The sequence below is a fragment of the Phascolarctos cinereus genome, unplaced genomic scaffold, assembly GCF_003287225.1.
Source record: "Phascolarctos cinereus isolate Bilbo 61053 unplaced genomic scaffold, phaCin_HiC Scaffold_2;HRSCAF=192, whole genome shotgun sequence".
NCBI lineage: Eukaryota > Metazoa > Chordata > Mammalia > Diprotodontia > Phascolarctidae > Phascolarctos > Phascolarctos cinereus.
Window position 1 is genome coordinate 146,529,964 of NW_027555625.1, and position 11,207 is coordinate 146,541,170.

General features: G+C 40.7%; 1 pseudogene; it reads left to right on the forward strand.

Moving 5' to 3' along the window:
- LOC144455681 (uncharacterized) overlaps positions 1 to 10,896 on the forward strand; it is a 36,011-nt pseudogene extending 25,115 nt beyond the window's left edge.
- The last annotated feature ends 311 nt before the right edge of the window (positions 10,897 to 11,207 follow it).

Sequence of the window (11,207 nt, forward strand, 5' to 3'; positions counted from 1 at the left end):
GCCTGATTCCTCACCAGTGATTTTTTCCCTCTTTTAAAAGTAGGTTGCTCCTACTTCTCTTACTACACTATTCATATTCTGCCTTGTGTTAACATGATAACCTGGCCCCTTACTCTTTTGTCTTCTTATGCTTCACCCCCTTCCATATACTCTACAATCCAGCAACAATCGCTTTCTTGTTACTCCTCCCAATTCCATGCCCTTTCACTGGCTGTACCCCAGGCCTGGAATGCTCTCCCTCCTTTCCTCTGCCTCCAGGCTTTCCTGGCCTCCTTCAAGACTCAAAATCTCACTTCCACAGGAGACTTTTCCCATTTCTTCCCCTCTATTTACCCTACCTTCCTTTAGTGTCTTTCCTCGGATATTACCTTCCAAATATACCTACACACACACACACACACACACACACACACACACACACACTGCACATAGTTATTTGTATGTTATATTCATCATTAGAATGGGAGCACCTTGAGGGTAGGGACCCTGATTTTGGCTATCACTATATCCCTAGACTTTAGCACAAACCTTGGCATATAGTTGTTGTTGGTGGTGGTTTCATTTTCAAAGAGGACCAATGACATTGTGAATTGGATTTAAGGGAGGTAGAATTGAACAAAGTTGTCAGCCTCACTTTTTCCTCAGTGTCATCGGAGTCCAGTGGTGAGACAAAAGTCAAGATGACTGGTGATGGCCTGGGTTTATTGGATGACCTTGGTGTCTTCAGTAAGTGTTTTCAGCTGTCCTCATGGCACATAGTAGGTCCTTAATAAATGCTTGTTGACTGACATGTCTTATCTTCCCTAATATGGTGCTAACTCCATGAGGGCAGGGACTATGTCTGTTCATCTTTTTAGATTTCATAGCATCTAAAATGGGAGTTTGTGTTTAACGGGTTCTCAATAAATATTCATTGGTTGAACGAATGAATGAACTTTGAGTTAGGTGTGGATGTGCATGGGGTATGTGGTTATGAAATCATGGAAGGAGGTGAGGGAAAAGAATTCTAGAGGATTTAGAAGCAGATGAGACTTGGTTTTCTCCTTGTAATGTAGGGGGCTTGGCCAAGCCAGCTTTAGGAATTCTTGTACAGCTATCAGCCTGAGTCTAGAAGGCAGGGCCAGTTGGGGGTGATAGGTGTGGGGAGCTGCTGGCTTTTGCAAAGGAAGGCTTTGGGATGGGGCATGGGCTTAGAGATTCTCAGAAATGTGCAGAGGCAAACAGGAAGCTCATCAGGGTTAATTCCCTGGCCTGGGATGACCCAAGGCTACAGGCCTTTCAAAGAAAAAAAAGAGCTTCATTTGGAGATTCACTTGGGCCAAATAAAAGCTAAATGGTATTAGCCTTTTAGCCTTCTATCAATACATTCATCCATCCACCTAGCCATCCATCCATCCATCCACCCATCCATCTTGGCTCCCTTCCCAATGCCAGCTGGGTCTCTTTCCCTTTCCTGAAGATAACTGAAATAGCAAGTCAGGCCTGAGCTATTGACCCTGAGTGAGGAGAAGGAGGCAGCCAGGAAGGAATGAAAGGCAGTTCCACTCACCCTGAACGAAGGCCATTGGCAGCCACTGGCCTCTTTTAAAACTTCTAAATTAAAATGAAATTGATCTTGTGTTAAGGGGCTGTTTCATCAGGGTCACTGACTCTAGGATGTGGAGGCTGGGCCAGGGAAGGAAGGCAGGCTTCCCCTTCACCAGTTCAGCAGGGACCTGGGGCCTAGACAGCTTGCAGAGGATGAGGGCAGGGGTTGGTGAAAGAAGAGAGAGAGGGAAGATACTGGCTGCCAAGATATTATAGGAAAGCCTGTTTTGAGTCCAAAAGTCCCAGATGGACCCTCGGGAAAAGGCCCAATTGTTCTAAGAGTGGAGAAGGGAGGAAAGCAGAAGAGGCCTTAGGCCCAGAGTCTCCTTTGCCATTACTTCCTCTAAATGTCTGCATCCAGGAATGAGAGAATTTGCTCTCCTTTTTTTAATCCCCAAATTTCCAAGCCCTGATTTCTTTTTCTTTTTTTTTCTCCCCTTTTCTTTAAGGTCCAGGAACTATGTATTTCAAGATGTGCCAGTTTCCCTTCCTCCCAGGCAGCTGAGGCTTATTCCTCAGTCTATAAGCCTTTATTAAGCACTTACTAAGGGCGAGACCCTGAGCTAAACACTGGGCTACAAAGAAAGGCAAAAACAAAGTCCCTGCCCTCAAGGAACTCCCACTCTAATGAAGGAGACAATATGCAAACAGCTATGTTCATACAAGATTCATCCCAAGTAAATGAAAGGCAGTTGCAGAGAGAAGGCCCAAGTAGTGCTTATCTAAATGAGCTGGGGTTTCCTCCAATGCTTAGATTTATTTTGGGAGCCCATGCATTGTGTCCAATAGGCATTCTTTTTAGAGAGGCTGCTTAGCTCTTCCCAAGGACCCTAGAGTCCCTGCTTAATGGAGCCATGAGTATTTCTCTAGCCCCGGAGAGGAGGATGAACAACCAAGTTCATCATTTGAAGGCTAGTATAAAAGTGAGCTCTGAAGCCTGCTCTGTGGCTGCCTCTGCCCTGGGCACTTCTGTTCTCGTGATAAGTCTGCAATTAAGACAAACTAAGGCACAACATTCCAAGTGCAATATATTTATTAGCGAGGCTAGTAATTGCCAATAATAGAGGTCAGAGGTCTCTCAGTGACCAAAGATACGTTACAATCAGAGAAACTTTTTAAATTCAATTTGATTATATATGTTTATTATATAAGGCTTACGAGTGCCAACTAATTAAGATTGTGATTGATTCATAATTGTGCTTACTTGCATAAGAGGGGTCTCCAGAATCCATATGAACAGGGAAGAGCTAAATAACATCCTCTGGAAAGTCCCCTACCAGATACCTTGCCTGCCTTGCTTTACCAGAGAGATCCCAGTGCTAGGAAAAATATCTCCTGGCCAGGTTGTGTCATCTTCCATCCAACTTTCTTATCTTCCTCAAGAGGCAGGAACAGTTTATAGACTGTATAATTTGCATACATGGACTCTTATCAACTCTTCTACTAGCCCCTACACAAAGTAAATCCCCATTTAAGCCCTAGAAATTTGTTAGAGTGATTACTAAAACTTTTAACTATTAATCAATAATCTAAATTTCACACTGTTCTTGACTTTGATTCCTTCCTCAGGACACCACTGCCCTGGGCCAGCCCTGTCCTGAGGGTCACCAAAGGCTGGGGAAGAGCCTTCTCTTTCCTTCTCTCTGAAGGAATCATAGAATCACAGACTTAAGAGCTGGAAGAGAATTTAGATGGTCTCTAGTGCAGTGGTCTATGCATTTTTTTTGATCCTGAACTCCTATCAGTAAAAATTTTTGAGCATGCACCCCTCATATGTGCACATTTAGTTATTTGTAAATTATATACATATTATATTTATATATATTACTATACTAATATATGCATATGATATATATATTACTGTACTAAAATATACATATATGTATTACTGTACTAATAGATACATATATATGTCTTATTGTATGGGAGAAAATTGGTATTAGATTGCCTACCAAACTGAAGGTCTACAAAGCTATTGTGCAACCTCACTGTTGTATGCCTGTGAAACCTGGACAGTATACCAAAGCCATTCCAGGAAACTGAATTGCTTCCGTTTGAATTGTCTTAGGAAGATTCTGAAGATCACCTGGCAAGACAAAATACCAGGCACTGAGGTCCTTTCTTGAGATGAACTGCCAAGCATTCAAACTCTAATGCAGAGAGCATGTAACAGCACAAATCTTAGAGAAATAACACAAGGCAAGCACTCACACGGAGGTCAAAAGAAGTGATACAAGAACACTCTCAAGAACTTTGGAATTGATTATGAGATGTGGGACACACTGGCACAGGATCACCCAGTCTGGGGTGCCCGTATCAAGGAAGGTGCTGTGCTCTGTGAGCAAAGCAGAATTGCAATAGCTCAGGGAAGTTATGTGGTACAGTGGATGGAGCACAGGAGGGCCTGAGTTCAATTCCAGCCTCAGACACTTGACACTTACTAGCTGTGTGACCTTGGGCAAGTCACTTAACTCCATTGCCTGGCCAAAAAAAAACAACCCCAAAACAAACAAACAAAAAAAGAACAGCAATAGCTCAAAAGAAACGAGAGATGTGCAAATTTAGAGACATCTCCTCTCCAAATGTTCATATGGACTATTTGTGCCCAACCCACTGTAAAGCCTTCTGAACTAGTCTTGATCTTATCAACTATAGTCAGACATGGTATACTTTGACCCCAACATGGTGATGTCATTTTGGTCTTCTTCAAGAATGAAGGACAACAACTTATGTATTACTGTACTAATATATATATATATATATATATATATATATATATATGTATATATATATATATGTATATGTATATATGTGTATATATATATGTGTATGTGTGTGTGTATTACTGTACTAACAATTAGGCAGTTGGATGGCACAGTGATTAGAGTTCTGAAATTGCAGTAAAGTAGACCTGTATTTGAATCTTGACTCAGCTACTTATTAGCTGTGACTCTGGGCAAGTCACTTAACCGCTTTGTGACTCAGTTTCCTCATCTGTAAAATAGGGATAATAATAGTACTTACCAACCAGGATTCTTGTGGAGATCAAATGAGAAAACATTTGTAAGGAGCTTTGCAAATTTTAAATCTCTGTGTAAATGTACATCTATATATGTACATCGTAAACCACACATAGACAGAAATTTTAAAAGCATGAGACAAAGATGAAATATCTTGATCCTAGAGTCAATAGCGAGCTTCTGGAGTTTATTGAGTAGAGGAGTGATGTCACCAGACCTTCCACTTAGATCAGTCCCTCCAGCTTTCGCAGCCATGTAGAGGTGTCAAATACAGAAATGCAGAGCACAGCCTGAGCTAGATTAATGTGGAATTGGGAAATGTTATTTGAAATAAATACAAATACAATAGATAGTTATATTTTAAAAACTAAGTCAATATGTAGTCAGCGGGGATCTTTATATACAGATCAGTGGCTCCTATTTCTATTTGAGTGTTGATACCACTGATAGAGAGTATGAATTAGAGAGGAGAGAGAGTAGAGGCAAGAAGACTGATTAGGAAGGTATTGCAATAATCTGAGAGAGGCAATGGGCTTTGGAACTGGGGTAGTGGAGAAGAGAGAAAGGGGAGATGAGTGAGATGCTGTGAAGAGAGAGAAGTGGAAGCTGATTTGGCAACAGATTGTGCAGTCGGGGTGAGGGAGAGTGAGGAGTCAGAGAATGTGCAGGTTTTTGAACCTGGGGGACTCCAAAGATGGTGGTACTCTCAGTAATCCATTTCCTTAAAAAATACTAGTCTACTAAAAAAAAAACCTAATCCCTCACACTTTAGGGGGCTCTATTTGAATTTTCCACAGTTTTGACATGAGCTTTAGCTTCTGTGCCAGAGCCATATTTTTTTTTATCCTTCTTACATGTGATCCTGTGATATTTAAAATAAAAATATTAATAAATAAATAAAAATTAATATGGTTCTGTTTGTAAATTATACCAGATTATTAGTTCAATCAAATGATAAAATATCTGCTTCATTTCTCAGGATTTGTTGGCCTGTGTTAAGAGATATCCCAGATAATTTACAGCAGCTTTCTCTTAAAATATTTTTGTATTTGTGCTGTTAATAAACTGACTAATTTACATTAAAAAATACTTGGGAAGTTTAGAAAAGGTGCAAGTTGTAAGAAGAAAAAAATGTGAAGAGTTCTTCCATACAGATTGCAACTCATCATGCCTGTCCATCCTGTATGACTGCATAAAAGTGAAAATCAAGACCATGGGAGAAGTATGGCAAGAGAAGGAAAAAACCCACATTTAAGTCAGTTCAATTCAACAAGCATTGTTTGGCCATATAGGATAAGAAGAGAACAATGAACCAGCAAGGGAGAATGAGTTCTCAGATAGGTAGAGGAACCAGGACAAAACAATGTCCCAGAAACCAAAGGAGTGTGCCGAAGGAGGGGGTGAGCATAATGATGCTGACTGCTGCAGAATACTCAATAAATAATAATTCACCTATCTACCTACACAACATTTTCCTCGAGTTGTTGTGAGGTGGGTGGTGTACAGATAAGGAAACTGGGCCTCTGTGAGGTGAAATGATTTGGCTAAGGACACATGGTTACTAAATGTCATAGCTAAGGCTGAAGCCTGATTCTCTTAGCTTCAGACCGGAAGTCTTCCCACTAGGCCACAATTCGTGTGACTCATGATAACTATGAAGCTCTAGGTCAAAGATGCTCCTGGATGCACATGTGACCCTCACTGGCTGACCCCTCCTTGTCTTTTTGGACTAGCACATAGTGAAGCCTCTGAGTCTCTCTCCATATCTGAATGAGGATGGGCATCTCTATTTCTTCTCCTACTTCTTCCCTTGAGGCTCTGAATCCCTTTCCTCTCTCTCTGTGAAGACTCTGCCCTGCATCTCTGGCATCAGGTGCATGTGGTTCCCTATATCAGTCGTGTAGATGCTCTGGTCCATGTGTATCCCAATACCTACCTGTGTGGTGCGGCTGGGTAAATAATACTCACAGGGTTGTCATGAAACTCGAACAAGACATGAGAAAGTAATTTGTAAACTATTAAGTGTGATGCAAATAACAGGAGCTATTATTTAGGCTATCTGAAGCCAAGGAACATGTTTTATATTTCTCTAATATTCCCCAACAGAGCCTCTCAGGGGAGTAACATAGACAGACCTTTGCTATATCCCCGTCAAAAAAAGGAAATGAGGTTAGTCAGGAATGGTCATGTTGGCCCTTACTGATCCCAGTTTCCCTTTCAAGATGTTTACTTACTATATACGTTTAATAAGATGTTCTAGAATTTAGACAGGGAGCAAAGCTTATTAACCTACAGTTTGCTAACTTCATTTGTTTTCATTTTTGAAAACTGGGACAACAATTTCCCTTTTCTAGTCCTAGAGCAATTCTATTCAACAATCTTTTAAAAATCATTGATAGTAGCTCAACAGTAATAGGAGCAGCTGGGTGGTGCAGTGGATAGAGCATTGGGCTTAGAATCAGGGAGACTTGACTCCATGAGTTCAAATCTAGCCTCAAATACTAGCTGTGTGACCCTGGGCAAGTCACTTAGCCCTGTTTGCCTCAGTTTCCTTATCTGTTAAATGAACTGGAGAAGGAAATGGCAAACCAGTCCAGTATCTCTGCCAAGAAAACCCAAAAAGAGTCACAAAGAGTTGGACACAACTGAACAATAACGACAGTTTCTTCTAATGCTTTCAATACTGCATGCTGTTTGTCTCATCACCAAAGGAAGGCAGTGTTCCTTACTTAGCTGAAGTTTCACCTACGTATTAGCTGTTTTTATTGTGCCCTTTCCAATCTAATTTTCCTTGGCAAAGCAAACAGAAGCAAAATAAGAGACAAACCTTATTTCTATCATCAGTTATCATTATTCTATCTACCCAACACTGCATTTTTATCCCTTTTTGGACCCTTCTCCTTCCTCCAACATAGGTTTAAAAAGCCCCTCTTTTTGGTTCTTGGTGTTCATTGCCAATTCAATCCCAATTCATTCTGAGAGTTAGCATTCCTGACACTAATCTTTTTTTTTTCACAGAGCAGTTTCTTTCTTTTAAATTTTTATTAATATCTCTTGCTTTTGAGAAGCATGATGGCATAATAGATAGAAGATCTTAGAGTTAAAAAAGATCTGGGTTCATACTGGAAAGCAATTTGAAACTATGCCCAAAGGGCTATAAAACTGTGCATATCTTTTGATCCAGCAATACCACTGCTAGGCCTGTGTCCCAAAGAGATTTTTTTAAAAGGGAAAAGAACCTATTTGTACAAAAATATCTATAGCAGTTCTTTTTGTGGTGGCTAAGAATTGGAAATTGTGGGAATGTCTATCAATTGGGGAATGGCTGAACAAATTGTGGTATATGATTGGAATGAAATATTATTGTGCTATAAGAAATGATGAGCAGGATGATTTCAGAAAAACCTGGAAAGACTTACATGAACTAGTACAAGATGAAGTGAGCAGAACCAGGAAAACTGTGTACACATTAACAGCAATATTGTATGAGGAGAATTGTGAATGACTTAGCTCTTCTCAGCAATACAATGATCCAAGACAGTCCCAGAGGATTCATGATGAAAAATGCTATCTACTTCCAAAGAGCTGATGTTGTCTGAATACAAACTAAAGCATACTATTTCTCTCTCTCTCTCTCTCTCTCTCTCTCTCTCTCTCTCTCTCTCTCTCTTCTTTCTTTCTTTTTGTCTGAGTCTTCTTGCACAAAATACTAATATGAACATGTTTCACATGGTTGCACGTGTATAGCCTATATCATAGGCTCAGGGAAGGGAGAAGGGAAAGAGGGAGGAATAGAATTTGTAACTCAAAACTTTAAAAAACAACAACCACAACAAAAAGAAAGATCTGGGTTCAAGTCTCACCCCTAACACAGCGACTATTGAAATCTGGCTGTCACATAACCTTTCAGTGCCCCAGACAACTCTCTAAATAGTATAATTTGCAAAGAAGGTATCAAAATGCATTGGTAGTGAAATTTCAGATTCAGTTTCATCCCATTCCGTCCTTTGTTTTCATATCACCTTCATACTGAATATATCCTTCCACTTTCCCTACCTAGAGAACTATCCTCTGTGACTAAGAATAAGACAGAAAAAATTAGTTCAGCAAAACTATACAGCGTATCAACAGTCTGATAGTATACTTAGCGTTCCACACAATATACCTCACTCCACCCATACCCACACATACACCTTTGCAAAGGAGAGAGAGAGAGAAATTTTCTCATCTCTGGTCCAGAGCCCAGCTTGGTCATTAGAATGATACCGTGTGCCTAAACACTATTCTTAAAGTATAACATCACACTTTTGTATTCACCCTCTTTGCTCCCGTCTTCTGGGCATGGGAAGGTTGAACATGGCAACAGCTTTTTCTAAGCTCTATCTCTTCCTGGACTGGAACTGGCTTTCTCACCCCACTTGAACCTACTCTGGCAGGTAGGGTAATGTCCCCAGAGGGGCAGCCAAGTGGCTATTACTCACTCTTAGTGTTCTAGGGTGACCCTGGTGTGAGGATATACTCCTACTGCTCACTAGCATAGCTCCTGAGCCTCCACTGGTATGGTTCCCATTTACACAAAATCAGTTGCAATAATACCATGAAACACATTAAATGAGAAGAAAAAAGCAAGAATAATCATGGTATTTACTCGATAGAGATAAAAGCGGGAGTAACCAAACATCACAATTCACACATAAACCTGGGTCACACTCTCCAGTATTCTCACTATACATGGAAGAACTATAGTATCATAGATTCAGAGCTAGAAAGGACCTCAGAAGTCATCAAATCTAAGATATCATTTATAGATGAAGAAACTGAGACCCAGAGAGGTTAATTTACTTCTCTATTGTCACACAACTATTAACCATTTGAAGCGGGATTCAGACTCAGTTCTTCCTGACTCTAAGGCTACCACTCTATCTACTACATCACCTAGCTGCCAACAGTGGGGAAGCAGACACACACAGAAACTTAGCAGTAAGGCACATAAGTAGAGAAAATGCCTTCACATCCTTAATCTCTTTAGGGAAGAGTCTGCACCACACATTACCAAGTTGTCTAAGTGCATAGCCACTCATGCTAGGGTGCTTAAAAAAAAAGTGTAAGGCTCTTTTAGCAAACCATATCAGCATTACACTTATTTGGTGAAAATCAATTCTATTAAGTTTGGGTCTGTTAGCAGCTAGATGGTGCAGCGGATGGAGTATCTGGCCTGGAGTCAGGAAGAACTCATCTTCTTGAGCTCAGATCTGGCCACAGATACTTACTAGCTGTGTGACCTTGAACAGGTCACTTAACCCTGTTTGCCTCAGTCTCCTCATCTGTAAAATGACCTGGAGAAGGAAATGGCAAACCACTCCAGTATCTTTACTAAGAAAACTCCAAATGGGGTCATTTAGAATCAGGCATGACTGAAAAACAATCCTTCCTTAACCTGGACTCTGCGCTGGATCTCCTCCATCATAGTGGCAAATAATTTTGGAGCTAGGAAGAGTTTGGAAGATGGGCTGGGTGAATCTAAAAGAACGGATGGGCAGTCATAGATACATTGATTGCTACAGCTGGAAGGAAACTTAGAAATAATCTGGCCTGGGCCCAACATTTTACAAATGAAGATGGTGAGTCCCGGAGAAGGAAGTGATTTACCCATGATCAAGCTGCTGGTCAGTGACAGAGAGGTTGCCAAAGATTTAAGATATGACTGAACTGACTCCTTGTATGAGCGAATTGAGCGATTTAAACACGGAAGTGGCGAGCCCAATCAAAATCCTTTGTCAGATTTTGACTTGAGTGATGCCTGAGATCTCCAGACAACCACTAACTCCCCTCCACAGAAAACTTGGTTTTGATGATCCCTTGAGTGATGCCTTAGATAATAAAAATGACGGATTTCAGTGGTGGTGGAGGCAGGCCCAATATAAAACCTGGTGAACAACTAACAGATAAGAATTGAGAAGATATTATAGAGGGCAGCTACAAACCGGACAAGGGCAAAGGTGATGGCAGGCATGATAGCAATGATGACCTGGGACCCGGAACAGTAGCAGAAACTGAGACAATTCCCAGCATAATCGGTGTCCTTGCAATGGCGCTCATTGGAGCAATCTCTAGTTATATTTCCTATCAACAAAAGTCATTTTGCTTTAACATTCAACAGGGTGTCAATACAGATGGTGTCAAAGGACAAAGCCTGGAAGGTGTGAGGACTGAAGAATCTTCAGTTAAATATTCAGCATTGCAAACCCAATCTGCCAAGAAACCTTCGCAAGAAACTCCAAAGTTCTAAGTCCACAGCAAATACACACATACACATTTCAAATGCTTTTAATTTGTTTATTTAATTCGGATTGGAAGCTGTTCTTCAGCTGTATGGAATAACTGGCTTCTTACTGGCATAAGCTTTTTTTGGTGGGGGAGAGGATTTGATTATTTGTGTTGGGCTGAAAAAATTTATCGGTAATACATCGAAAAGTGATCAGGGTAGGAAAAGTGCAATTCACTCTAATGTGCTGTGAGTTAACTGGCCCAGCCCTTCATGGAACAGAAGTGTCTAAGACAAAGGTGATGAAAACCCAAGAGAAGATTTATTCTAGCTGC